Below are 12,073 nucleotides of genomic sequence, written 5' to 3'. Positions count from 1 at the left end.
CCTCAGTCTCTTGATCTGTCAAATGTTAATAAGACCAACAGATCATAAGGTAGTTGTGGAAATTACATGGGCCCCTGGGAAAGCGTGGCGCTCAGTTAATGTTGGCTTAGATCACGTTGTGGTTTGACTGTACCTTTCATCTTGTCTTATTTCAGTGGTTCTCAAACTTTAGTGTGCACCATGTTGTTCAGTCCTTAAGTCAGTGTCAGACTCTTCGCAACCCCATGGACTGCAGCACGCCAGGCCTCTCTGTCCCTCACTATCTCCCAGAGTTTGCCCAAGTTCATGTCCATTGAGTTGGTGATGCTATCCAATTATCTCATCCTGTGCTGACCTCTTCTCCTTTTGCCTTCAATCTTTCCCAGCATCAGGGTCTTTTCCAATGAGTGTGCACCATAAGGCCTGTTGAAATACAGATGGCTGAATTCATATCCAAAACATGTAAAGAAATAATACAATCCAGTAGCAAAAAAAAAAAAGACAATCCAATTAAAAGTTGACAAAGGAACTGAATAGATATTTCTCCAAAGAAATATGAAAGGTTAATAGGTCAACAGGTACTTGAAAAGATGCTCAACATCACTAGTCATGGAAGTTCCCTGGTGGCCTACTGGTTAGGATTCCTGGCTTCTAGTACTGTGGCCTGAATTCAGACCCCGGTCAGGGAACTGAAATCCCACAAGCCAAGTGGGGCGGCCAAAACAAAACAAAAAAACCACTAGTCATTAGGGGAATGCAAATCAAAACCACATAACATGTCACCTCTTAGAATAGCCATCCTCAAAAAGACCAGAGATAACAAACGCTGTCAAGGATGAATAGTAAAGAGAACACGAGCTTTGGTAGGATTGTAACTTTGCACAGCCACTATGGAAAACGGTAAGAAGATCCTCAAAAAATTAAAAGAACTACCATACGATGCAGCAATTCCTCTTCTGAGAATATATCTAAAGGAAATGAAAGCACTGACTTGAAAAGATATCTGGACTTCCCTGGTGACTCAGTGGATAAGAATTTGCCTGCCAATGCAAGGGATATGGGTTCGATCCCTGGTCTGGAAGGATTCCACATGCTGTGGAGCAACTAAGCCTGAGCGCCACAACTACTGAACCCACTCATCCTAGAGCCGGTGCACAGAAGTTGTGGCAAAAAAAAACACACACACACACACATAATTCTACCATTTGCAGCTACATGGATGAAGCTTGAAGGCATTATGCTGGGTGGATAAGATTAATAGCAAAAGACAAATACTGTAGGATTTCATTTACATGTGGAATTTTTTTTAAGCTTTTTTTCTTTTGTCTGCACTTTGTGGCTTGTGGGATCTTAGTTCCCCATCCAGGATTAAACCTGAACCACATCAATGAAAGGGCTAATTGATGATCCATGAACATGGGATGTCCTTCACTTATTTATTAATGAAAGTGTTAGTTTGCAGGCAGATTCTTTACAGTCTGAGCCACCAGGGAAGCCCGATCTTTATTCTTTTTCAACAATGTTTTGCTGCTTTCATCATACACATTTTGTATCTCTTTTGTTAAATTTATGCCTAGGGACTTCCCTGGTGGTCTAGTGGTAAGGAGTCTGTCTTCCAGTATGGGGGACACAGGTTTGATCCCTGGTCTGAGAACTAGAATCCCACATGTTGCAGGACAACTAAGTCTGCCCACTGCAGTGAAGACCCAGCACAACAGAAAATAAAAGATAAATTTTTGCCTAAATATTTTACTGTTTTTGGTGCTTTTCTACATGAAATTACTGTCTTAATTTCCTTTCTGGGTTTTTCATTACAAGTGTCTAAAAATACAATTGATTTTTGTCCATTGATCTTTTTACCCTCTAACCCTGCTAAATTTGTTATTAGTTCAAATAGGTTTTTGTATATTCCTTAGGATTTTCTATATATAAAATTATGTTCTCTGTTAATCTGGATGCCTTTTGTTTCACTTTCTGGTCTAATTGCACTGGCTAGAACCTCTAGTACAACATTGAATAGAAATGACAACAGTGGACATTCTTGTCTTGTTCCTGATCTTAGGGGAAAGCTTTCAGTCTTTCTTCATTAAAGATGATATTAGCTATGGATTTTTTATGGATGCCTTTTATTATATTGAGGAAGTTCCCTTCTATGTCTACTCTGTTAGGTGTTTTGATCATGAAGGGGTGAAAAATCTTGTCAAATGCTTTTTTTTTTTTTTCATTTATTGAGATGATCATGTGGTTTTTAATTAAAACTGACTTTGCAAGACTTCCCTGGTGGTCCAGTGGCTAAGACTCCATGCTCCCAATGCAGGGGGCCTGGGTTCAATCCCTGATCAGGGAAGTGGATCCCACAACTAAGAGTTTGCCATAACTAAAGGTCCCATGTGCCACCATTTAGACCCTCTGCAGCCAGATAAAAATAACTAAAGAAAAACAAACCTGACTTTGCATTTCTGAGAAAATCCCACTTGGTTATGGTTTATGGTTTATGTATGAGATTTTCTAGTAATTTGCTGAGGACTTTTATGCATATATTCATGAGAGAAATTGGTCTGTAATTTCCTTTTCTTGTGTCATTTTTGTTTGGTTTTAATATCCGGGCACTGTGGGCCTCAGAGTATGAGTTGAGAAGTATTCCCTCTCCTATTTTGAAGGAAGAGTTTGTGAGGAACTGGTGTTAATTCTTTAAATATTTGTAGAGTTAGGTAGCAAAACCATGTGGTTCCAGGCTTTTCTCTGTGGGTAATTTTTGCTTTTTGGTTATTGTTCTGTCGCTATTTTTCTGTCACGTACAATTTTTTGCAACACTATAGACAGCAGCATGCCAGGCTTCCTTGTCCTTCACTGTCTCCCGGAGTTTTTGCTATATGTGGTTTTTGAGCAGTTGAAATGTGGTTAGTATGACTGAGAAACTGAAATTTTAATTTCATTTAATATTAATGAGTTAAGTTAAATATAATGAAGCACAGATGGTTGTTCTTGTAGAACAGGTCTTGAACAGTGGTAGTCAATGGGGTGGTACTGCCCCCTATGGTCATTTTGGTACTTGGTGGGATTTTGAATCTTATTGTAAATGGGGCAGAGAGCCTTCTAGAGGCTGAGGGCCAAGCCATCCTACTGTGTACAACATGGTCCCGTGTGAAGAGCAATTTTCCTATGCCTGAGTGACTTTTCAGTGCCGCCCCCCAAGACATCTAGCTCCATGTAAGCCCAGAGTATATCTTGCTTAGTTTTAGTATACTTGAATTTTCCAGGATCTCAAGTATCATGTTCATGGAAGGAAGACTGTATCATGTTTTGTTTTAACATTTATCAAGAGCTGGTTGCTATGTTTGAAAAATCCCCTTAGTAAAGGGAATATCCATTGCCTCATTCACTATGATTCTAAGTATATATAAAAATGCTAAGTATACATATACATCCTTATTTCAAAATGTCAAACATGAAGGAAGAAGTTCAACATTTGTTCATAGGATAATTGTCATTTCATAAATCCAAACAATGTCACTGCAAATAGGTGCAATTTTCTATTTCTTCATATCTTCTAAGGAACTGTCTCAATATTTACATACTTTAATACATATTTTTAAAAAATTATTTATTTAGATGTGCTGGGTCTTAATTATGGCCTGCAAACTCTTAGTTGCAGCATGTGGGATCTAGCTCCCTGACCAGGGATCAAACTCAGGGCCCCTGCATTGGGAGCCCTGAATCATAGCCACTGGACCACCAAGGAAGTCCCCAAATACATATTTTTAATGAAACTTTCCCCGGTTTTTCCTTTATAGACACACTTAGAGCATAGCAGGATTTAGTGAAGCTGGGTATACGCTTACTTATGACTCAGTTACCTGACCCAAGAGGATAAGTATTTATGTGCACAAAAAGACTCATATCAAAATGTTGATAAAAGCTCTATTCATAAGAGCCTGAGACTGGAAACAGCCCAAATCAACAGGCAAATTAATACATTGTGACATAGTCACACAGTTGAAGACTATTCAGCAATCAAAAAAGGAAATTCCGGTTCATGGAACAACATGCATGAATCTTATAGGCTTCTGAAAGCAGCTAGACACAAAAAGAGAACATACCTTCTAATTCTATGCTTACATGAAACTCACGAAAAGGCAAAACTAATAGATTATGGTAGAAGTCAAAGCAGTTGGCGGACTCAGCTGTATGTGTTTTCATTAATAATAATAATTATTGTCTTTCAGCAATAATAATGAAAAGAACACATTACTGAACACTCAGTTGCTCAGTCGTGTCCAACTCTTTGAGACCCCATGGACTGTAGCCCACCAGGCTCCTTTGTTCTTGAGGATTCTCCAGGCAAGAATGCTGGAGTGGGTTGCCATGCCCTTCTCCAGGGTGTTCTTCCCAAACCAGGGATCGAACCCAGGTCTCCCGCATGGCAGGCAGTTTCTTTAACGTTTGAGCCACCAGAGAAGCCTTTATTGAACACATACTATTGGAAATTCACTGAGGGGGCTACTAAGACACACAAAAAGACACTATCCCTAACTTCAAGGAGCTCAGTGGCTATTTGGGAAAATAAAACACACGCAAAGTAAAACTGTGTGTCAGAAGGTCATATTATCTATACATTTCATAAAATGTTTCAAGATATTTGTTTTAAAAGTGGGGGATTGCATCTGCCAGAGCTGAGACCTCGGTGGCTAGAGCTGAGTAAGCATGGTACCCAGGATCTAGCCCCAGAGAGGAGTCTTAACGCCATCCCCCGCTTCTCTTCTCTGTCTCCTCTCAGTCTACCCCTCCTCCAAATCATGATGTATTCTACTGTGGTCAATATTAGAAAATAAGACAATATGTTCAGATGAGTCTTCTGTGGCCTCCAAATTAAGGGACCTAGTTTTCAAGACCTCACTCCGTCACTAGCTTAACCATTACCTGCCCTTTCAGAGTCTTGGATTTTCTCATCTGTAAAATGAGGTTAGTAAAAGCAGCTTTTCCTGCCTACCTACAAGTTTGTTATGAGTTTCAAATGCCTTTATGCATTTGAAATTGCGATTCAAGTGCCGGTAAAGATTATCATCTTTCTGCTTACTGGTTGCATTATTACAGACACCGAGAGAGAAGCAATTTACTAAGGGCCATGTGACACCCACAGTGGATGGGAGATTCCAGACTGCTCAAAGTTCCTCCAGGGTGTGCTTCTTGTTCTGGAACCATCAAAGACCACACCAAAAAAAAAAAAACAAAACCAAACTCTAGGCATTAATGAAATGCTTCCATTAAAAATGTTCATGTTCTGCTTGGTTCCAGTTAAGGAAACTGGTTACACTCAAGGAAGACATTCTTGGGTTTTTTATTCTGCTGCCCTCATTCCCATCCATCTTACTCACAAGACCAAGTTGTGGCAACAACTCAAAAATTGTTAGGATCTAGCTCTAAAACAGCCAACCTCCCAATAATTCAGATGACTGTGAAAAAATATTTGAGTTAAAATAGAGGCTAGCAGTGTGATCCTGGGCGAGTCACTTGGCCTCTTAGGACATCAATATCCTCTTCTCTAAAGTTGGAATGGAAAAAAAATAAATAAATAAAGTTGGAATGGGGGGCTCCCTGGTGGTCCAGTGGTTAGGACGCCACTCTTCCACTGCCGGAAGTTGGGTTCGATCTCTGGTTGGGGAACTAAGACCCCAAAAGCAATGTGATGTGGGGGAAAAAAAAGTTGGGATGATCACAGTTGCTTGGGACTTTCCTGGCCATCCAGTTGTTGAGATTTAGCCTTCTGGTTCAGAGGATGCGGGTTCCATCCCTGGTCAGGGAACTAGGATCCCATATGCCTGGCGGCCAAAAAGCCAAATCACAAAGCAGAAGCGGTACTGTAACAAATTTAGTAAGTTCCGTTCAGTTCAGTCGTTCAGTCGTGTCTGACTCTTTGCGACCCCATGAATCGCAGCATGCCAGGCCTCCCTGTCCATCACCAACTCCCGGAGTTCTTTTAAAAAATCTCCTTCTTCAGTCACTAAGGCATGTCCAACTCTGCGGCCCGATGGACTGTAGCTACGAGGCTCCTCTATCCATGGGATTCTCCAGGCAAGGATACTGGAGTGGGTTGCCATTGCTTTCAGTGGTACAATAGTCTGCCATTAAAAAGAATAAGCAGGAGGGAGGGATAACTTTGGAATCTGGAATTAACAGAGATGCACTACTGTATATAGAGAAACAACCAGGACCTACCATATAGCACAGGGGCCTATATTCAATGTCTTGTAATAATCTATGGTCGAAAGGAACCTGAAAGACGACATCGTTACATGTATAACTGAACCGCTTTGCTGGACACCTGAAATGCTGTAAATCAACTATACTTGAATTAAATAAAAATTTTAAAAAAGAATGAGAGATCCATAAGCGTTATAGAATGTGCTGCAAGGTATATGAACAATGAAATAAGATGCAGAAGAGCACACAGAGTATGACAGGACTTGTGTAAGAAAAAGGGTAGGCTATACGTATCTATACATATATACACACTCCATCTCTCTCTCTAGGTAGACAGAGAGATGTTATGGATAGATAAATTATCAATAGATCTATCAACATTTCTCTATACTTAGGCATAGATGTGTAAAAGGATATAGATATACGACCCCATGGACTGTAGCCCACCAGGCTCCTCTGCCCATGGAATTCTCTAGGCAAGAATACTGGAGTGGATAGCTGTTCCCTTATCCAGGGGATCTTCCCAACCCAGGGATCAAACCCAGATCCCCCACATTGCAGATGGATTCTTTACCATCTGAGCCACCTGGGAAGCCCAGATAAATGCATGCTCATGTCTAAAAATTTTACTGATAAGGATATATAAACAGAGACAGATATCCAGTATCACATGTAGACATCCAAGAGATTAGATCATTATATAATCTTTATACATATACATACACCCATATTTCTATACTGTTTTATGTATCTATATATAGAGAGATATCTGGAAGATTATATTGTAAACTAATCATTATATTTGCTGCCAGGGAAAGAAGTTAAGGAACTCGAAATTGGGGTGAGAAAGAGATTTTTTCCCCTCTGTATATTCTTTTGTAGGGCTTCCCAGGTAGTGCAATGGTGAAGAATCCTCCTGCCAATGCAGAAAACACAGAAGAAGCAGGTTTAATTCCTGGGTTGAGAAGATCCCCTGGGGTAGGAAGTAGCAACCCACTCCAGAATTCTTGCCTGGAAAAGTCCACGGGTAGAGGAATCAGTTGGGCTACAGTCCACAGGGGTGCAAAGAGTCGGACATGACTGAGCACATTTTCTTTTGTATCATCTACAGTTTGTAAACATATACGAGTAGTATTTTCAAATAAAGAGAGATGATCCTGTAAAAGGGCCTGGAATGGTAGGTGCTTTAAAGAAATTTGTGAATGTCCAGTGAATCTTGTTCATTTAACTAGGATGTCCCAAATGTATTTTTTTCTTTAAAAATATAAATGAGCCAGAGCAATATGTGGTATGTGGTATCTTACTAAGTTTTGACAATGTTTAGTGGATTGTGGATACATAGATGTTCATTAAAATAATCTTTATTCTTATCTCTATGTTTGAAATATTTCACAACAGCAAAAAAACTTAAGAAGCGTACTCAGTCATGACAGGAGGGAGATTACGAGAAGGGAGTGTGGGGGGATTCTGATCTTCTTTTTCTTGCTGTGGGCATACAGGTGTGCTTGCTTCGTGGAAACACATCAAGCTGTGCACTTATGATTTGTCACTCATCTGAATCTGTGCTGCAGTTCAATAAAAATTCTACTAAAAAAGCCCCCTCCCTGTTAAATTGAAAAATTTCATAATGACTTAGTAAAGGATGAGTAAAAAATAAAGAGTTTGGATATGATTTTTTTTTTCTTTGCACACGATCAGGGTCTTTGGAGTAACGAGAAACCACTCTAAAATCAGTAGCTTTACTTTAGTCTGAATTTGCATTTCTTCATCTTCAGTGACAGTGATCTTCAAATCACTCAGCCTCCTTTCCCCTTTATTCAAGCTCTTTGGCAATTTCAGTGCATTCCCTTTCTGATTTGGGAGGTGAAGAGGTTGAGATCTGTGGGGAGAGAGGGAGGGAGAGAAAAAAGAAGAGAGAAAGAGAGACGAAAGGAAAAGGGAGAAGGTGGAAGAAGAACAGGGGTGACAGGCCAGGATGTGTGGAAAGGCCCTGTCACAGTCTAACCCCAACACACCAGCTGTTGAATGTGCCCTGAACTGTCCTGTCTCTAAGATTTTGTTCAGGCTGTTTCCTCTACCTAAAGTGGCCTCCTCCTTTCCCCAGTTCAGTTCAGTTCTGTTCAGTGACTCTGTCGTGTACAGCTCTTTGCAACCCCATGGACTGCAGCACGCCAGGTTTCCCTGTCCATAACCAACTCCAGGAACTTGCTCAAACTCATGTCCATCGAGTCGGTGATGCCATCCAACCATCTCATCCTCTGTCATCCCCTTCTCCTCCTGCCTTCAATCTTTTCCAGCATCAGGGTCTTTTCCAATGAGTCAGTTCTTCGTATCAGGTGGCCAAAGTATTGGCGCTTCAGCTTTAGCATCAGTCCTTCCAATGAATATTCAGGACTGATTTCCTTAGGATTGACTGGGTGGATCTCCTTGTAGTCCAAAGGACTCTCAAGAGTCTTCTCCTATACCACAGTTCAGAAGCATCAATTCTTCAGCATTTAGCTTTCTTTATGGTCCAACTCTCATATCCATACATGACTACTAGAAAAACCATACCATAGCTTTGACTAGATGGACCTTTGTCAGCAAAGTAATGTCTCTGCTTTTTAATATGTTGTCTAGGTTTGTCATAGCTTTTCTTCCAAGAAGCGAGCATCTTTTAATTTCATAGCTGCAGTCACCATCTGCAGCGATTTTGGAGCCCAAGGAAATAAAGTCTGTCACTGTTTTCACTGTTTCCCCATCTATTCACCAGGAAGTGATGGGACTAGATGCCATGATCTTTGTTTTTTGAATGTTGAATTTTAAGCCACTTTTTCACTCTCCTCTTTCACCTTCATCAAGAGGTTCTTTAGTTCCTCTTTGCTTTTTGCCATAAGCCTGGTGTCATCTGTGTATCTGAGGTTATTGACATTTCTCCTGGCAATCTTGATTCCAGCTTATGCTTCATCCAGCCTAGCATTTTGCATGATGTACTCTGCATATAAGTTAAATAAACAGGGTGACAATATACAGCCTTGATGTACTCCTTTCCTAATTTGGAACCAGTCTGTTGTTCCATGTCCAGTTCTAACTGTTGCTTCTTGACCTGCACACAGATTTCTCAGGGGGCAGGTAAGGTGGTCTAGTTTTCCCTTCTCTTAAAGAATTTTCCACAATTTGTTGTGATCCACACAGTCAAAGGCTTTGGCATAGTCATTAAAGCAGAAATAGATGTTTTTCTGGAACTCTCTTGCTTTTTCAATGATCCAGTGGACGATGGCAATTTGATCTCTGGTTCCTCTGCTTTTTCTAAATCCAGCTTGATGTCTGGAAGTTCTCAGTTCACATACTGTTGAAGCCTAGCTTGGATAATTTTGAGCATTACTTTGCTAGCATGTGAGATGAGTGCAGTTGTGTGGTAGTTTGAACATTCTTTGGTATTGCCTTTCTTTGAGATTGGAATGAAAACTGACCTTTTCCCGTCCTGTGGCCACTGCTGAGTTTTCCAAATTTGCTGGCATATTGAATGCAGCACTTTCACAGCATCATCTTTTATGATTTGAAATAGCTCATTTGGAAATTCCATCATCTCCACTAGCTTTATTCATAGTGATGCTTCTTAAGGCCCACTTGACTTCACAGTCCAACACATTCCAACACTCCAAGATGTTTGGCTCTAGGTGAGTAATCATACCATCGTGGTTATCTGGGTCATGAAGATCTTTTTTGTATAGTTCTGTGTATTCTTGCCACCTCTTCTTAACATCTTCTGCTTCTGTTAGGTCCATATTGTTTCTGTCCTTTATTGTGCCCATCTTGGTAGCTATAATATTCTCTAAGAGATCTCTAGTCTTTCCCATTCTATTGTTTTCCTCTATTTCTTTGCATTGATCACTGAGGAAGGCTTTCTTATCTCTCCTTGCTATTCTTTGGAACTCTGCATTCAGATGGGTGTATCTTACCTTTTCTCCTTTATGTTTAGCTTTTCTTCTTTTCTCAGCTATTTGTAAGGCCTCCTCAGATAACCATTTTGCCTTTTTGCATTTCTTTTTCTTGGGGATGGTCTTGATCACTGCCTCCTGTACAATGTCATGAAGCTCCATCCATAGTTCTTCAGGCACTCTATCAGATCTAATCCCTTGAATCTATTTGTCACTTCCACTGTATAATCCTAAGGGATTTGATTTAGGTCATACTTGAATGGTCTAGTGGTTTTCTCTAGTTTCTTCAATTTAAGTCTGAATTTTGCAGTAAGGAGTTCATGATATGAGCCACAGTCAGCTCCCAATCTTGTTGAATAACAATTGACAGGAGAATGTTGGATCCCTCCTTTCCCCATGATCTGCTAAATCCCACTTTTCTTTCAAGGGAACATTGTACCCCGCAGTGCTTAACAGTACCAGACACACAGCAAATGCTGAATGAATGAAACTCACCTTTAAAAAATGTAAGACAGTTACATAAGGATTTATGGACTAATGAAAGAATACTAGCTGCTGCTGCTGCTAAGTCGCTTCAGTCGTGTTCAACTCTGTGCGACTCCATAGACGGCAGCCCACCAGGCTCCCCCGTCCCTGGGATTCTCCAGGCAAGAACACTGGAGTGGGTTGCCATTTCCTTCTCCAATGCATGAAAGTGAAAAGTGAAAGTGAAGTCGCTCAGTCATGTCTGACTCTTCGAGACCCCATGGACTGCAGCCTACCAGGCTCTTCTGTCCATGGGATTTTCCAGGCAAGAGTACTGGAGTGGGGTGCCATTGCCTTCTCTGAGAATACTAGCTAATAATTATTTTATGCTTATGTTGTACAAGGCACTGTCCTGAATGCTTCACATATACTGTCACTTAATTCTCAAAACACCCTATGTGTTCAGTCGTGTCAGACTCTTTGCGACCCCATGGACTATATAGCCCACCAGGCTCCTCTGTCCATAAAATTTTCCAGGTAAGGATCCTGGAGTGCGTTACCATTTACTCTTAGGGCTTCCCAGGTGGCGCTAGTGTTAAAGAACTTTCCTGCCAATGCAGGAGACATAAGAGACTCGGGTGGGTTCAAATCTTGGGTTGGGAAGATCCCCTGGAGGAGGGCATGGCAACCCACTCCAGTATTCTTGCCCTGAGAACCCCTGGGACAGAGGAGCCTGATGAATTACAGTCCATAGGGTAGCAAATAGTCTGAGGTGACTGAAGTGACTTAGCACGTGCATGCACTCCTGGGAACACTCTATGAAGTAGGTTCTATTATGGTCCTTAGTTGGGGCGATTGAACCACAGAGAGGTTAGGAAATCTGCCTAGATTCAAACACTAATAAGTGACAAAGCTGGGATTAGAATAACAAAGTCCAATCTGAAGTTTGCTCTAAGCCTGGCTCTAAAACCTTGCAGCCTTGAGGTAATGGATGTCTTAATTAGCTTGACTGTAATCCTTTCAATCCTCTCACAATGTAGATCAAAATATCACGTTGTGTACCTTAAAGACAGAATTATTTATTTGATGATTATATCTCAATAAAGCTTAAAAGAAGTTAAAAGAAAAACCAACAACAAAAAACCTTGCAGGTCATCAACATCACGTTGGGGCTTTAAAAAGTAAACTCCTGACCATGTACTTCTAATTCCATAGGTGAGGCGTGTGATGGGGAAACAATGGCAACAGTGACAGGCTTTAATTTCCTGGGTTCCAAAATCACTGCAGATGGTGATTGCAGCCATGAAATTAAAAGATGCTCGCTCCTTGGAAGAAAAGCTGTGACCAACTTAGACAGCATATTAAAAAGCAGAGACATTACTTTGCTGACAAAGGTCTATTTGGTCAAAGCTATGGTTTTTCCAGTCAGTCATCATGTATGGATGTGAGAGTTGGACCATAAGGAAAGCTGAATGCTGAAGAATTAATGCTTTTGAACTGTGGTGTTG

Source organism: Oryx dammah, unplaced genomic scaffold (assembly GCF_014754425.2).
Source record: "Oryx dammah isolate SB20612 unplaced genomic scaffold, SCBI_Odam_1.1 HiC_scaffold_2, whole genome shotgun sequence".
In the NCBI taxonomy this organism is placed as follows: domain Eukaryota; kingdom Metazoa; phylum Chordata; class Mammalia; order Artiodactyla; family Bovidae; genus Oryx; species Oryx dammah.
This window is presented reverse-complemented; position numbering follows the sequence as displayed.